This window comes from Mustelus asterias, chromosome 7, assembly GCF_964213995.1.
Source record: "Mustelus asterias chromosome 7, sMusAst1.hap1.1, whole genome shotgun sequence".
Lineage (NCBI taxonomy): Eukaryota > Metazoa > Chordata > Chondrichthyes > Carcharhiniformes > Triakidae > Mustelus > Mustelus asterias.
In genome coordinates, this window is record NC_135807.1 from 44,959,593 (window position 1) to 44,975,155 (window position 15,563).

Sequence of the window (15,563 nt, forward strand, 5' to 3'; positions counted from 1 at the left end):
TCGCTCTTCAAAACCTTGAAGGCCAATTGGGCCTCCGGCGTAAGTGGGAAGGTCGTGGACTTAATGAGCGGACGAGCTTTGTCCGCGTAGTTGGGGACCCACTGTGCATAATACGAAAAAAACCCGAGGCATCTCCTCAGTGCTTTCATGCTAGCAGGCAAGGGAAGTTCAGTGAGTGGGCGCATACGGTCTGGATCAGGGCCAATGACCCCGTTTTCCACCACGTATCCGAGGATGGCTAACCTACGCGTACGGAATACGCACTTCTCCCTGTTATAGGTCAGATTCAGGTGAGATGCAGTGCGCAGAAAGTGTTGGAGATTCGTGTCGTGGTCCTGCTGGTCATGGCCGCAGATGGTGACGTTATCCAGGTACGGGAAGGTAGCCCGCAACCCGTTCTGGTCCACCATTCGGTCCATAGCACGCTGGAAGACCGAGACCCCATTGGTGACACCAAATGGAACCCTGAGGAATTGGTATAGACGACCATCCGCCTCAAAAGCCGTATATTGTCGGTCCTCTGGGCGGATGGGGAGTTGATGGTAGGCGGACTTAAGGTCTATGGTAGAAAACACTCGGTACTGCGCAATCTGATTGACCATATCAGAAATGCGCGGGAGAGGATACGCATCCAGCTGCGTATAACGATTAATGGTCTGACTATAGTCGATGACCATCCGAGGTTTGTTCCCGCTTTTGACTACCACGACCTGCGCTCTCCACGGACTAGCACTGGCCTGTATGATCCCTTCCTTGAGGAGCCGCTGAACCTCAGATCTAATAAAGATCCGGTCCTCAGCGCTGTAACGCCTACTTTTAGTAGCGATGGGCTTGCAGCCAGGTACCAGATTTTTAAAAAGGGATGGTGTAATGATTTTCAGGGTGGATAGATTGCATGCGGGGCGCTTTGGGCAATTTGGAGGCTGCGGCTGATTCCCTACTGCCAGTGAAGGAAGTGGCCCACCGTACTGTAGGATCACACTCTTCATGTGGACCATAAAGTTTAGTCCGAGGAGAATTGGCGCGCAAAGGTGAGGTAACACAAGGAGCCTGTATTGCTCGTAAATTGTGCCCTGTACCTCAAGAGTTACCATACATCGTCCTTGGATCGGTACAGACCGGGACCGTGATGCCATGGAAATTGTCTGTTTGGCAGGGAGAACCCGGAGTCCACACCTTTTAGCAGTTTCAGGGTGTATGAAACTTTCGGTGCTTCCACTGTCAAACAGACAATTCACAGTTCTACCACTAACCTTTATATCCATCATAGAATGTTCCAGTCTGTAGTGCCTGGTCTGATCCAGGGAGATCGACGCCACCGTTGGCCCCTGGGCGTCACTGCATGCTGCCGATGTGGATGCTGAGGACCCCTGCTGGTCGCTCCTAGTCGTCGTGGACCATGATGGCCGCCCCCATGAATCGCACGTGGGCGAGGGCGCCAAGCGCAGTGACTCCTGGTGGTCTTCCTCCTCCTCTGTCAGCCACGATGGCGCCGTCCTGGGATCGCACGTGGTCGGACCTCGTGGGTACTGCGACGCCGAAGGAGATTGTCTCCGTTCTGGAGGGTTACAAGCTGCACTGCCGTTTTTAGGTTTGGACCTGCAGACTTTGCCGTAGTGGCCTTTTTTACCGCACTGGCTGCAGATTGCCGTTCTTGCCGGACACTGTTGCCGTGGATGCTTGGCCCCACCACAAAAATAGCATCGCTGGCCACCTGGAGCTGCCGCCGTCGTCGAATCGATCTGGGAGCGCGGGTTCGCGGGGCGAGGAGGGAGCTGAGCTTGCTCCAACCACGTTGACTGCACGTGGTCCTCGGGGTACAGCGCCAAGCTCTTCGACGCCGCCTCCAACCTCACGGCCATCTCCATTGCTTGGGTCAAGTTGAGTTTCCCCTTTTCCAGCAATTTAAGCCTGATGTACGAGGACCCTACCCCTGCTACGAACGCGTCTCGGGCGAGGTCGTACATAGACTGTTCGGCTGATACGTCCTTACAATCGCAACCCCTGGCAAGCTGCAGGAGCTCATTGGCATAGTCCTCCATGGTTTCGCCCGACTGCCGACGTCGTGTAGCGAGGAGGTAACGAGCATGTATCTCGTTGGGTGGCATAGTGTATCTTTTTTTTAGGAGCTCGACGGCACCCAGGTAAGTGGGAGCTGCACGAATGGCTAGGTAAATCGTGTCGCTTACCCTTGCGTGGAGGACCTGGAGTTTATCACTGTCTGTAGTGATAGCTACCGAGGCTGCCAGGTAGTCCTCAAAGCACTTCCACCAATGGTCGAATGTGTTAGCTGCACCGACCGCACGTGGGTCCAGTGTCAGACGATCCGGTTTTAGAATCTGTTCCATACTCTCTGTTTTTTTTTTCTTCTTGTTGTACAGCTGTGAGTTTTCTGTTTACTCTATTAAATTGATGCGCGACAATAAGCACATGGAACCAAGGCTTCGGTATTGAAGGCTTTAATAGAGTAACAATGGAACTACTAACACGAATACACCAGTTCAGACTGAAGGGGTCCTGCCGGAGCAGGGGGTCTTATACCTCGCCACCGGAGGCGGGACCCCACTGGAATGTGCCATGATAACTCTTATAACAGGTAAACACCCTAACCCAACAACATTGTACAACCCCCACAGTAACAACACCCTAGCCCAACAGTAACATAGTAACAACCCCCAGTGGTGAACCAACGATGGTTCACCACAAACTGTCAAACTGTAAAAGCATTTAACTTTTCAAGCTCTTATGTTTCAAAAAATATACAGCCCGCAGTTGAAAAACAAAGGTGCCTGAATTTTACTAACTTTCTGTTGACATAAGCCTGGGGGTTATTATTATAGGATTAGTGCTGCATGACTGATTCCACAACCCATCATTATCAGTGTAAGGTTCCATAACTTCACAATTTGATTGATAATTCCAAGTAGTTATAGATGCCAATGGATACAAATATTTGTTTTCATAAGGATTTAGGTGCTTGAAGGAAACATTTGTTTTTAATCAGGAATTAAGTACATGAGTGAATTAAAATATTTGAGTGGAGATTTATAACTGAGAGTGGTTTTTTAAGTAATGAATTCATCATAGAACATAGAACATAGAACAGTACAGCACAGAACAGGCCCTTCGGCCCACGATGTTGTGCCGACCTTCATCTGAAACCAAGATCAAGCTATCCCACTCCCTACCATCCTGGTGTGCTCCATGTGCCTATCCAATAACCGCTTAAATGTTCCTAAAGTGTCTGACTCCACTATCACTGCAGGCAGTCCATTCCACACCCCAACCACTCTCTGCGTGAAGAACCTACCTCTGATATCCTTCCTATATCTCCCACCATGAACCCGATAGTTATGCCCCCTCGTAATAGCTCCATCCACCCGAGGAAATAGTCTTTGAACGTTCACTCGATCTATCCCCTTCATCATTTTATAAACCTCTATTAAGTCTCCCCTCAATCTCCTCCGCTCCAGAGAGAACAGCCCCAGCTCCCTCAACCTTTCCTCATAAGACCGACACTCCAAACCAGGCAGCATCCTGGTAAATCTCCTCTGCACTCTTTCCAGCGCTTCCACATCCTTCTTATAGTGAGGTGACCAGAACTGCACGCAATATTCCAAATGCGGTCTCACCAAGGTCCTGTACAGTTGCAGCATAACCCCACGGCTCTTAAACTCCAACCCCCTGTTAATAAAAGCTAACACACTATATGCCTTCTTCACAGCTCTATCCACTTGAGTGGCAACCTTTAGAGATCTGTGGATATGGACCCCAAGATCTCTCTGTTCCTCCACAGTCTTCAGAACCCTACCTTTGACCCTGTAATCCACATTTAAATTAGTCCTACCAAAATGAATCACCTCACATTTATCAGGGTTAAACTCCATTTGCCATTTTTCAGCCCAGCTTTGCATCCTATCTATGTCTCTTTGCAGCCTACAACAGCCCTCCACCTCATCCACTACTCCACCAATCTTGGTGTCATCAGCAAATTTACTGATCCACCCTTCAGCCCCCTCCTCTAAGTCATTAATAAAAATCACAAAGAGCAGAGGACCAAGCACCGATCCCTGCGGCACTCCGCTAGCAACCTGCCTCCAGTCCGAAAATTTTCCATCCACCACCACCCTCTGTCTTCGATCAGACAGCCAGTTACCTATCCAATCGGCCAACTTTCCCTCTATCCCACACCTCCTTACTTTCATCATAAGCCGACCATGGGGGACCTTATCAAACGCCTTACTAAAATCCATGTATATGACATCAACCGCCCTACCTTCATCAACACACCTAGTTACCTCCTCAAAAAATTCTATCAAATTTGTGAGGCACGATTTGCCCTTCACAAATCCGTGCTGACTATCCCGGATTAATCCGCATCTTTCTAAATGGTCGTAAATCCCATCCCTGAGGACCTTTTCCATCAATTTACCAACCACCGAAGTCAGACTAACCGATCTATAATTACCAGGGTCATTTCTATTCCCTTTCTTAAACAGAGGAACAACATTTGCCACTCTCCAGTCCTCTGGCACCATCCCCGTGGACAGCGAGGACCCAAAGATCAAAGCCAAAGGCTCTGCAATCTCATCCCTCGCCTCCCAAAGAATCCTAGGATACATTTAATCAGGCCCAGGGGACTTATCGACCTTCAGTTTATTCAAAACTGCCAATACATCCTCCCTCCGAACATCTATTTCCTCCAGCCTATTAGCCTGTAACACCTTCTCTTCCTGAAAAACATGGCCCCTCTCCTTGGTGAACACTGAAGAAAAGTATTCATTCATCACCTCGCCTATCTCTACTGATTCCATACACAAGTTCCCACCACTGTCCTTGACCGGCCCTAACCTCACCCTGGTCATTCTTTTATTCCTCACATAAGAGTAAAAAGCCTTGGGGTTTTCCTTGATCCGACCCGCCAAGGACTTCTCATGTCCCCTCCTAGCTCTCCTAAGCCCCTTTTTCAGCTCGTTCCTTGCTAACTTGTAACCCTCAGTCGAGCCATCTGAACCTTGTTTCCTCATCCCTACATAAGCTTCCCTCTTCCTTTTCACAAGACATTCCACCTCTTTTGTGAACCACGGTTCCCTCACTCGGCCATTTCCTCCCTGCCTGACAGGGACATACCTATCAAGGACACCCAGTATTTGTTCCTTGAAAAAGTTCCACTTTTCATCAGTGCCTTTCCCTGACAGTTTCTGTTCCCATCTTATGCCCCCTAATTCTTGCCTAATCGCATCATAATTACCTCTCCCCCAATTGTAAGCCTTGCCCTGCCGTCCGGCCCTATCCCTCTCCATTGCAATAACAAAAGACACCGAATTGTGGTCACTATCTCCAAAGTTCTCTCCCACAACCAAATCTAACACTTGGCCCGGTTCATTTCCCAGTACCAAATCCAATGTGGCCTCACCCCTTGTCGGCCTATCCACATATTGTGTCAGGAAACCCTCCTGCACACACTGCACAAAAAGTGCCCCATCCAAACTATTTGACCTACAAAGGTTCCAATCAATATTTGGAAAGTTAAAGTCCCCCATGACAACTACCCTGTGACCCCCACACGTATCCATAATCTGCTTAGCAATTTCTTCCTCCACATCTCTATTACTATTTGGGGGCCTATAGTAAACTCCTAGCAACGTGACCGCTCCTTTCCTGTTTCTAACTGCAGCCCATATTACCTCAGTGTGCATATCCCCCTCAAAGTGCTTTTCCGCAGCCGTTAAACTATCCTTGATTAACAATGCTACTCCTCCACCTCTTTGACCAGCTTCCCTACACTTACTGAAACATCTATACCCCGGAACGTCCAACAACCATTCCTGTCCTTGTTCTACCCACGTCTCCGTAATGGCCACAACATCGTAGTCCCAAGTAGCAATCCACGCCCCAAGTTCATCCACCTTGTTCCGGATGCTCCTTGCATTGAAGTAGACACACTTCAACCCATCTTCCTGTCTACCGGTACCCACCCTTGACCTTGATACCTTCCCCAATACCTCACCACCCTCAACACTGACTTCTGGACTACAACTCCTTTTCCCACTCCCCTGACAAATTAGTTTAAATCCCCCTGAAGAGCCGTAGCAAATTTCCCTCCCAGGATATTGGTGCCCCTCTGGTTCAGGTGCACCCCGTCCTGTTTGTAGAGGTCCCACCTTCCCCAGAACGTGTTCCAATTATCCACGTATCTGAAACCCTCCCTCCTGCACCATCCCTGCAACCACATGTTTAAGTGCACTCTCTCCCTGTTCCTCAACTCGCTATCACGTGGCACCGGTAGCGTACCAGAGATGACCACATGTTTTGTCTTTGCTCTCAGCTTCCAGCCGAGCTCCCGAAATTCCTGTTTTAAATCCCCGTCCCTTCTCTTACCTATGTCGTTGGTACCAATGTGTACCACGACTTGTGACTGTTTCCCCTCCCCCTTAAGAATCCGGAAAACACGGTCCGAGACGTCACGGACCCTGGCATCCGGTAGGCAACAAACCATCCTCGAGTCTCTTTTGCTGCCACAGAACCTCCTATCTATCCCTCTAACTAACGAGTCCCCAATAACTATTGCCCTCCCGCTCTCCTCCTTACCCTCCTGAGCCACAGGGACGGACTCAGTGCCGGAGATCCTCTCACTGCGGCTCACCACTGGTATGTCGTCCCCCTCAACCGTATCCAAAGCGGAATACTTATTGCTAAGGGGAACGACCACAGGGGATCCCTGCACCGACTGCTTCTTCCCAGCCCCTCTCACCGTCACCCATCTATTTTCATTCCGCGGAGTAACTGTATCCCTGAAGCTTCTGTCTATGGCCATCTCTGCATCCCTAATGATCCTAAGTTCCTCCAACTCCAGCTCCAGTTCCCTTACACGGTTTTGGAGGAGCTGCAGATGGATGCACTTCTCACAGGTATAATCAGCAGGGACACTGACGTCGTCCCTCACCTCGAACATAGTGCAAGAGGAACATTGCACTGCCTTCACACCCATCCCCTCTAGATACCTTGCCAGTACCAGGTAGAAACAGCAAAAAATGAATTAACTCACCCCTGCTCGCCCAAGCCCTGTGAGCCAAAGCCCTACAGCTTTCACTCTGCCTCCTGCTCACTCTGCTGCCCACTAACGACGCTGCCCGCTCAAAAGTGCGGCCTACTTTTAAACCCTCCAAAAACCTTCCCAGACTCCTGCTGGGCCCACTTCCAACTGCCTTCTCCTCAGCCTGGTCCTGTGGAACAATGAGGAATCAGTTGACACTTATTTTATTCACTCTCACCATGAGCCCTGGGGTCTGCATATAGTGAATATTGGGCAAGTTGACATGGAAAGTGTAAGGGCAAAGGATGGTGGGTGGATGTCATGTTGGTATTAGTTGTCACTAAGTGACACATGGGTCGGAACTCTACCATCTCGTCCACCACAGAATTGGCGTGGGCAAGAGTCTGACAACGAAAATCTCCGTTGTCCTCGGGCGGGAATTTGTAGTCTCGCCCGAGTGAAGCGGCAAAATCCTACCCATAAGCTATAAAGGGCCATGGGAGTGGGAAGAGGGACATAGGTTGGCATAGAGGATGTAAGGATCCATGGGTGTGGGTAGTGGCACGAGGTAGCATGGGTTAACATCGATAGGGCACTGGAAGTGTGCACGGTGAGCAGGTGTGAGTAGTGAGGGCTAGAGGATTGTTTTTAGTTTTATTATCCTTTTACAGCTGGGACAAAGTTTTCGCCAGCCTGCTTCCGCATCTGCCAGCCTCTGTGGCTGCCTCCTAACTCTTTCTGGACCCTTTTGCACCTGTCTCCTTCTTCCCTCCCTCTCCCCCACTGGGAACTAGAAGTGGATAATTCAGGGTATATTTCCCAACTTCTCGCTCCCAATTTAGGAGTGAAAATTTGGCCTTCTGTCTTTGCACATTGTTATTCCTCCATTTTGTACCTGTAATAAAATCATAACACATCTTTTTAATACTTAGATCTGGAATGTGTAACTTAAGCTCTCAAGCCCACACCAATCCTCTTGATCCATACTTTAAAGTTGATTTATTCAGTTAGATCAAGAGAATGTCAACTTCTTCCATTAATACCTACCTGCTGTTCGTACCTTGCTTTCAATGTCCATTTTTACCATTTTGTTTTTCTTCTCACTTTCCCTTTTTTTCCCATTTGTCTCTGCTGTGTCCAAGATGCAAGATTAAATGAAAAGCTATGACTTTGATCAGATTTTTTAAAAAAGCATTGCGGACAACAGCAGTTCAACTTCTGGACAGTACTTGCTCTTTAAATTCTAGTTTGTTTATAGTGTATTGTCAGGTAGATTGTTAATGGAATACCTCTTAATTACAGAGTCAGACTTAAACAGAGCATTGCCACTTAATGAAGTAAGGAAACATCTATGTATGTTTATACCATGATGTGGAGATGCCAGCGTTGGACTGGGGTAAACACAGTAAGAAGTTTAACAACACCAGGTTAAAGTCCAACAGGTTTATTTGGTAGCAAAAGCCACACAAGTTTTCGGAGCTCCAAGCCCCTTCTTCAGGTGAGTGGGAATTCTGTTCACAAACAGGGCATATAAAGACACAGACTCAATTTACATGAATAATGGTTGGAATGCAAATACTTACAGCTTAGCACAACTCACCTGAAGAAGGGGCTTGGAGCTCCGAAAGCTCGTGTGGCTTTTGCTACCAAATAAACCTGTTGGACTTTAACGTGGTGTTGTTAAACTTCTTACTGTGTTTATACCATGTCATTGCAGAGCCAACACAGACCCCATCGGCTTAGAGTAAAGGTTGCTGTGTACTCAAAGATCGTCTGTACAATGAACTGGCCACTCGGTCACTACCTACCGGATGTCCATACTTCCACTCCAAGAACAACTGCAGGTGAGATACAAAGAAGGTGGACTTTAACATGGGCAATTGGGAAAAAAGTTGCATTTGGCTGTGACCATTGGAGGCTGACTTTAGAGGCATGAGGAGAGGTGCTGAGAAATAGAAAGCTTGGCTATTTGAGAAGAGGACCCAGAGAAAACAAAGGCCAATGCTGGTGTAGTGAGACTGCTTTAGAGTATTATTACATGCTTGCACAGGATTAAGTGCTGGTGTTACGAACATTCCAAAGGGGAATCCTGAAACTCTCTACATGCATGAGTAGATAGATAGTGCACAGATCTTCTAGAAATGCTTTAACATGACAGATTCCTTCTTCTACGATTTCTATATTTCAGTTGAAAAATTGATTTGATGCTGGTACCTTGCTGATCTCAGTACTAGTGTTGTCAGACTGCTAGTTTAAAATTATTAGGCCTGTGTCCTTTGCAGTTAGTGTATTGAGAAACTTTGGCCAAATGTGACTATAATCATTGTCTTCCAGGCTTCCCTGTGCAATTTTGTAGCAGTCAGGTGCAGGTGACCTTCTGTTTCATTGTAGAATTGACTATCTGCAGTATTCTGACAATTGCTGCTTGGAATGGTTCCCTATCCAGAACATGACCCTGGGGATTAAAGGTCTCTTGATGTGATTTTGAAGTGAACGCCCACTTAATTGACATGGACCCTAGTACCTTGATCAATTAAGGGTGATGGGTGGCTTCTCAAAGCTTGGGGGGCAATCCCAGTTGTTCTCTTCTAATTGGCCTTAACAAGAGTCTTAATGAGCCTAATTGAATATCCATTGGGTAGCTCTGCCAGACCCCAATCACCTTCTTCAAAATGGCCGGCCCCAGAAAGGGTGTTGGGAAATTGGCATGCCAGCCAATCATATTTTTGGTCCTGCCCACCTCCATCCCACACCCAGTGGGGCTGGAAAATTCAGCCCCAGGATCTTAAGGCATAATTGCAAGGATTCGACTACTTACTGATATCCCTGCATCCCTGCCCATATTCAATCTAAATTTATCAGTGTATTGCTTTCACAAATGAAGTGGCCATTGGTTACATTTCCTTTTAGCTTTCAATTTCAGATATGCTGAATTTGTTTTGAATGCTTAAAGGACTATTTTAATGGAGATGCCTGTGAGTTGTGGTGAGGCCACTGATCCACTAAGTCTGAAAAATACACTGCTTTTATTTTTAATAGCCAAGAGTTTTATCACAACTGCCTAGTTTTAAGCAACTATTTCAGTACCATCAAAATGGATACTTAAATTTTCACTTAAATAATGGAACACACTGTTAGCTTTCTGTGATTTGTGCAGCAAAACTATCAAACACGAACATCTGCTTTCACTTATTACAATCTTCTTTCAATATTGCACAGCTTTTTGGTAATCTAATCAAAGGTGTCTGCCATAGTAAATGGTGCTATAATATGTTTGTAACCATTTTTATATAAAGACCTGGATTTAATAACCATAAATTTATCTTCTGCTGTTTTTTTTAGTGCTATTCACTGTACCATTTATTCACAATCCCTCAAAGTTCAAATTTGTTGACCACAAAATCACATTTTCTCATTGCAAATTGCACAGTCAGATTAATTTATTTAAGCTAAAAAGAATTGGATGAGAGAGAATATTAATGAAGTTTGAATAAGTCTGATACTCCTCTCCAGAAATGACCCATTTTATCTCTGCTGATAGTATTGTAAAGTGAGAGTTTCTGGATCTCACAGTTCTTGAAGTCAATGGAAAAGAAAATATTGTGGAGCTTAAAAATTGGCTGCCGATCACATCCCAAGACGAATTTCATCCCCAATTTTTTTACCCTTCCCATCTGTGACTTATGCCTGTTTTGAGAAGTTAAGGCACAGTGACATTTTATAAGAAAAATATATATATCAAATCAAAAAGACCAAAAAATATTTTTGTATCACAGCAAATTTAGTTGCCTGAATCAACTGGACAAGAAATATATGCAACTTCGTAAGGAAAGATTTGTGGTGATTTTGAGATGAATATTTATTTCTGTTTCCATTTCCACCACTTACATTGTGGATAGAAATCAGGGCACAATGGTTATAATGACCTAGATTTTGCAGTCAGTGGCAAAGTGACAATGTTTGCTACTGATCTCGAAGAAAGGATGATCAGCCATGATCGTACTGAATGGCGGAGCAGGCTCGAAGGGCCAAATGGCCTCCTCCTGCTCCTACGTTCTTCTTCTATCTTTTATGGAAGTTGCCCCCAACGATTCAGTGATGGCTGTGACATGGATTTCACTTATCCCAATGCTAATTTGAATCTATAGCCTAGTGGGCAGATCTTCATATATCCAGCGACAGCAATGCTATCAACTAAAATGTGCAACTAATCACATTGAAATATTCTCACAGATAGCAAACCAGGGAGTAAAATACACTGATTATTTTTCACATTTTGTAACTCTTTGAGAAAGCAAAATAATGACTTGGTTGAACATGTTAAAACATGAAATGTTATTCACACAAATAAATATATTTTTTTAAATGTGACATTTTTATCAGCTTCGAAGAACTTGACATACCACAATATAAAATTAGGTTTTTTTAGAGATGGAGCGGTTCCTCAGCATTATCTGTGATGTAGTGTTCCATGAAAAACCCAGTTACAATACATTAGCTAAGTGCATCTTGTTTGTCGGTTTTAACACAGCGATATTACATTGTAAAAGTGCAAGTGGATGTCAGTTCAGTGATTTGTGATTGACTGCAATGTGTGGGAACTTCATCAGTGCATCCTACGGAGGAAAATAGAATCATTGACAGCAACTTTTGGATTTCTATGTGCAGACTCCAGAAGTTGTCAGTTTCAGAAGAGTAACAAAAGTAAATGCTGACAGTTTTGCATCATTAGTATTGCAAACCCATTAACCTGCTGAGCAGTAGCACCAAGTCTCCAAACAAGCCTTTGTCAATGACCTTCACAGCTTCCGTTCCAAAAGGGTATAATTTTCTTCTGTGATATCAACTTTTCCATCATGGCTGGTCCCATGTCTGCCATGTTTCAGTCCCTTTGTTTGTGTGCAGCATTGGCCTATGAGATGGGCCTGAAAGATTGAATTAATTCTCCCTCTTTGTAGCTTGCATTTCTATCTTCATAGAAGGCAGACCTTGTGTGACAAAATCTTCCACTTCATCAAACCACCTGCAGGAGATGGGGTGGAATTCTCCTGTTTTCAGGCTGTGTCCACACCAGTGGGAAAATGGGAATGTTTCCCGCTAGCGCTGGCAGCATCTGTCAGACTCATCCACCTGAAAGATGCAAATTAGGCCATCTTGGAAAACCCGCCAGCCAGCCCAGCTGTTCAGAGGTCAGGACACCATTTGTAAAGGGCGCCCCAATCTCTGAGGTTGAAAACAGCCCCCCTTCCACCACCCAGAAATGAAATGATGATCCCCCACTGACAAAGGGAGCACCATCAACCACCCAGCAAAGAGGGGAATCCTCCCCACCCAACCACTCAAATAATGGGTCAACCTCCCCCACACAGGCACAAGGATGACCTCGTTTGACCTCCCCGCTGTCCCGCTCAGACCCTGCCCCCCCTCAGCTCCACCTTCAAGCCACACATCATGGCAGTGCCAATGGTGCACTGCCCCTGAAACCTTGGTACTGAGACCCTGGCCTGATGCCTTGGGCCAAGGATGTAGGTCCCGTGATCATTTGCCCTCTGCCTCTGCCAGGCTGCAGAGGGAGGGTGTCCCAAGGGTCCTTGGGGTTGTGTCGGCTTGAGCTGGGGCAAAGGATTGACTCCATGACTTTCCCACAGGATTGGGATCTCATGGCTGAACTGCCCCTTCTAGCCCATACGGGCCTGAAGATCACCCCAGGCATGGTGATTTTAGGCAGCCATGTGATCAACATCTTCGTTCCTGCCTGTCAACTGTGAAAATTTTGAAGTGGCCGGGTCACTTTAATTTCCATGCCCCCTGGTCACCTTGATGTGGAGATGCCGGCGTTGGACTGGGGTAAACACAGTAAGAAGTTTAACAACACCAGGTTAAAGTCCAACAGGTTTATTTGGTAGCAAAAGCCACACAAGCTTTCGGAGCTGCAAGCCCCTTCTTCAGGTGAGTGGGAATTCTGTTCACAAACAGAGCATATAAAGACACAAACTCAATTTACATGAATAATGGTTGGAATGCGAATACTTACAACTAATCAAGTCTTTAAGAAACAAAACAATGTGAGTGGAGGGAGCATCAAGACAGGCTAAAAAGATGGAGACAATACACATCTTTTTAGCCTGTCTTGATGCTCTCTCCACTCACATTGTTTTGTTTCTTAAAGACTTGATTAGTTGTAAGTATTCGCATTCCAACCATTATTCATGTAAATTGAGTTTGTGTCTTTATATGCTCTGTTTGTGAACAGAATTCCCACTCACCTGAAGAAGGGGCTTGCAGCTCCGAAAGCTTGTGTGGCTTTTGCTACCAAATAAACCTGTTGGACTTTAACCTGGTGTTGTTAAACTTCTTACCCTGGTCACCTGACAGGGTTTAAATCATTGCAGCATCCCATTCTGCAGCAGAGATTTCCCTTTCTCCTGTCAGAAGCTCTAGGTGTGAAGAAACCCCTTTGAAGTCCTCTGACAGAGAGGAGATGTCAATTTCACTGGGGGGTGTCCCTTCTCCACAGCTGTGCACTCAGCCCCAATGCATTGAAACAACTTTTATTTGAATTCCAAGAGCCTTCCGAGTTAACTGAAACCTTTGAAACCCTCTCTATCCCATTGGAAACTGTTGAACTTTGTCAATTTCGTGGCGTATGTCTTTGAAATAAGCATCGATTAACAGCTTAATGGATTTCACACAGCCTCCAGTCAACTGTGTTAATTTACATTTCCCTTCAACTTTGAATGCATCTCAAGTACCTCCATTGTTCCTAACCGCAATGCTTACATAGACTCTAAGCCTGAATAGGACCCTTGGGGGACCCTCCCTTTGCAGCTTGGTAGCCGCCACTGGTCATAGCACCTTGATTCCACCCACCCCCCGCCCCGAGGCCCGAAATACCAGGCTAGGATATCAGTGCCAGGGTGCCAGGGGGCAGTGCACTGTTGACGCTACCAAGACATGTGGCTGAAGGGGAGCCTGAGTGGGGATCTTAGGGAGGAGGTGGGCTGCATGTGAGGCCTGAGAGCAGAAGTGGGCTGAATGGGGATCTGAGGGGGGAGGTGAGTTGAGTGGGGTGTCTGAGGGGTGAGGTGAGCTGAGTGGGGTGTCTGGGGGGGGGTGGGCTGAGTGGGGCATCTGAGGGGAGGGGGCTGGGGGGTTAGGTCACCCTCATGCCTGCATGGTATGTTGGGGGGAACCTGTTATTTGAATGATTGGGGGTGGATCCTATTTGCTGAGTGGTTTGTGGTGCTCCACGGACACGTGGCAACCAGCATGCCAAGCCTACGCTGGTCATGACCAGCACCAAAGCCCGCCTGGTGCATTTCCTGCTGAAGAGGCGGGTGAATGGCGGGGACCCAGTGCATGGCTCATTAAACCCACTAGTTGTTGTCCAATTAACGGGTTTGCATAATTAACGCCCATTATGAGTGGGAACCCAAGCAGGGCCGGTGGGGCGGGATGGGAGAATTGCGACAGATTTTGTGCCCCGTGCCTAATCCTCTGGGCCATCACGATTCTCTCCGGGAGCGAACAGGCGTGGAGAAGTCCCCACATGATCTTAGTCAAGTTCTGCCTATGTTATTCCTTGAAGCAATATCCTCACACAGCAAACAATTTGTTTGCACATACCAAAATTGTTTTAAGCAGTTTTTTAAGAGCTTCAGGCAAGCCTTATGCAGCTGACAGTCAATCAGGCTCCTCGTCTGACTGTTCATCTAACAGAGGGAAGAACTGGCTTTACAAAATCCATTGAGGCCTGCTCATCTTTCCTGCACCTATGCCGCAGTGAGCACTGGTCTGATTTTGTTGGTCTGGGAAGATCAAAGCTGTAGCACTTTTGAACTGGAGTTGTTAAATGATTAGACTTGATTACTTTTGCAACTGTTTTAGAAAGCCTATTGGCAGCAACAACTTTAAAAGTGAACATTAAATTATTTCTATTTGAATTCTGTGTGGCAGGTTGACACTGGATAAAATATCTTCATTTGTAGTTTGATTAATTCTAATTCTTTCTAGTTTGATATCATCATGTGCCACTGAATCTTGTTTTACGGGCGCCACTTTGTATTATCATTTCAGAATTTACTTACCCAGAATAGTTGACAAAGAATATTGTGTGAATATATTTGTGCCATCAGAATCCAGGCATTTCCTATTTTCTAGTAAATGTGGCATTTTCACTGCTGACGGAGCAGATTTGTAAATACCACCATATGGGCTTTGAAAACTAGTTGCGCTGATGATACCCCACACATGTCGGAGATGGTATGTATTGTTGGCACTTTCCTTCAACAGAAACAAGCACAGCTTTGCATACTTGGGCAGATGGCTTAGGATGTGATGCCAGGATAGCAGTGAATTAAAGGTTATACCCACCAGGTTTGAAGATCTGCCAGTTTTGGTTGGTACAGAAGCTTCTGCCCACCTGCTTATCAGCCTCAGGACAGCTGGCATTTCTTTTTTTTAGATTGAGCTAGTGCTGCAGGGAATAATCGTCATCTGTTAGTCAGTTTCTGGTTTAAGTCTCAAA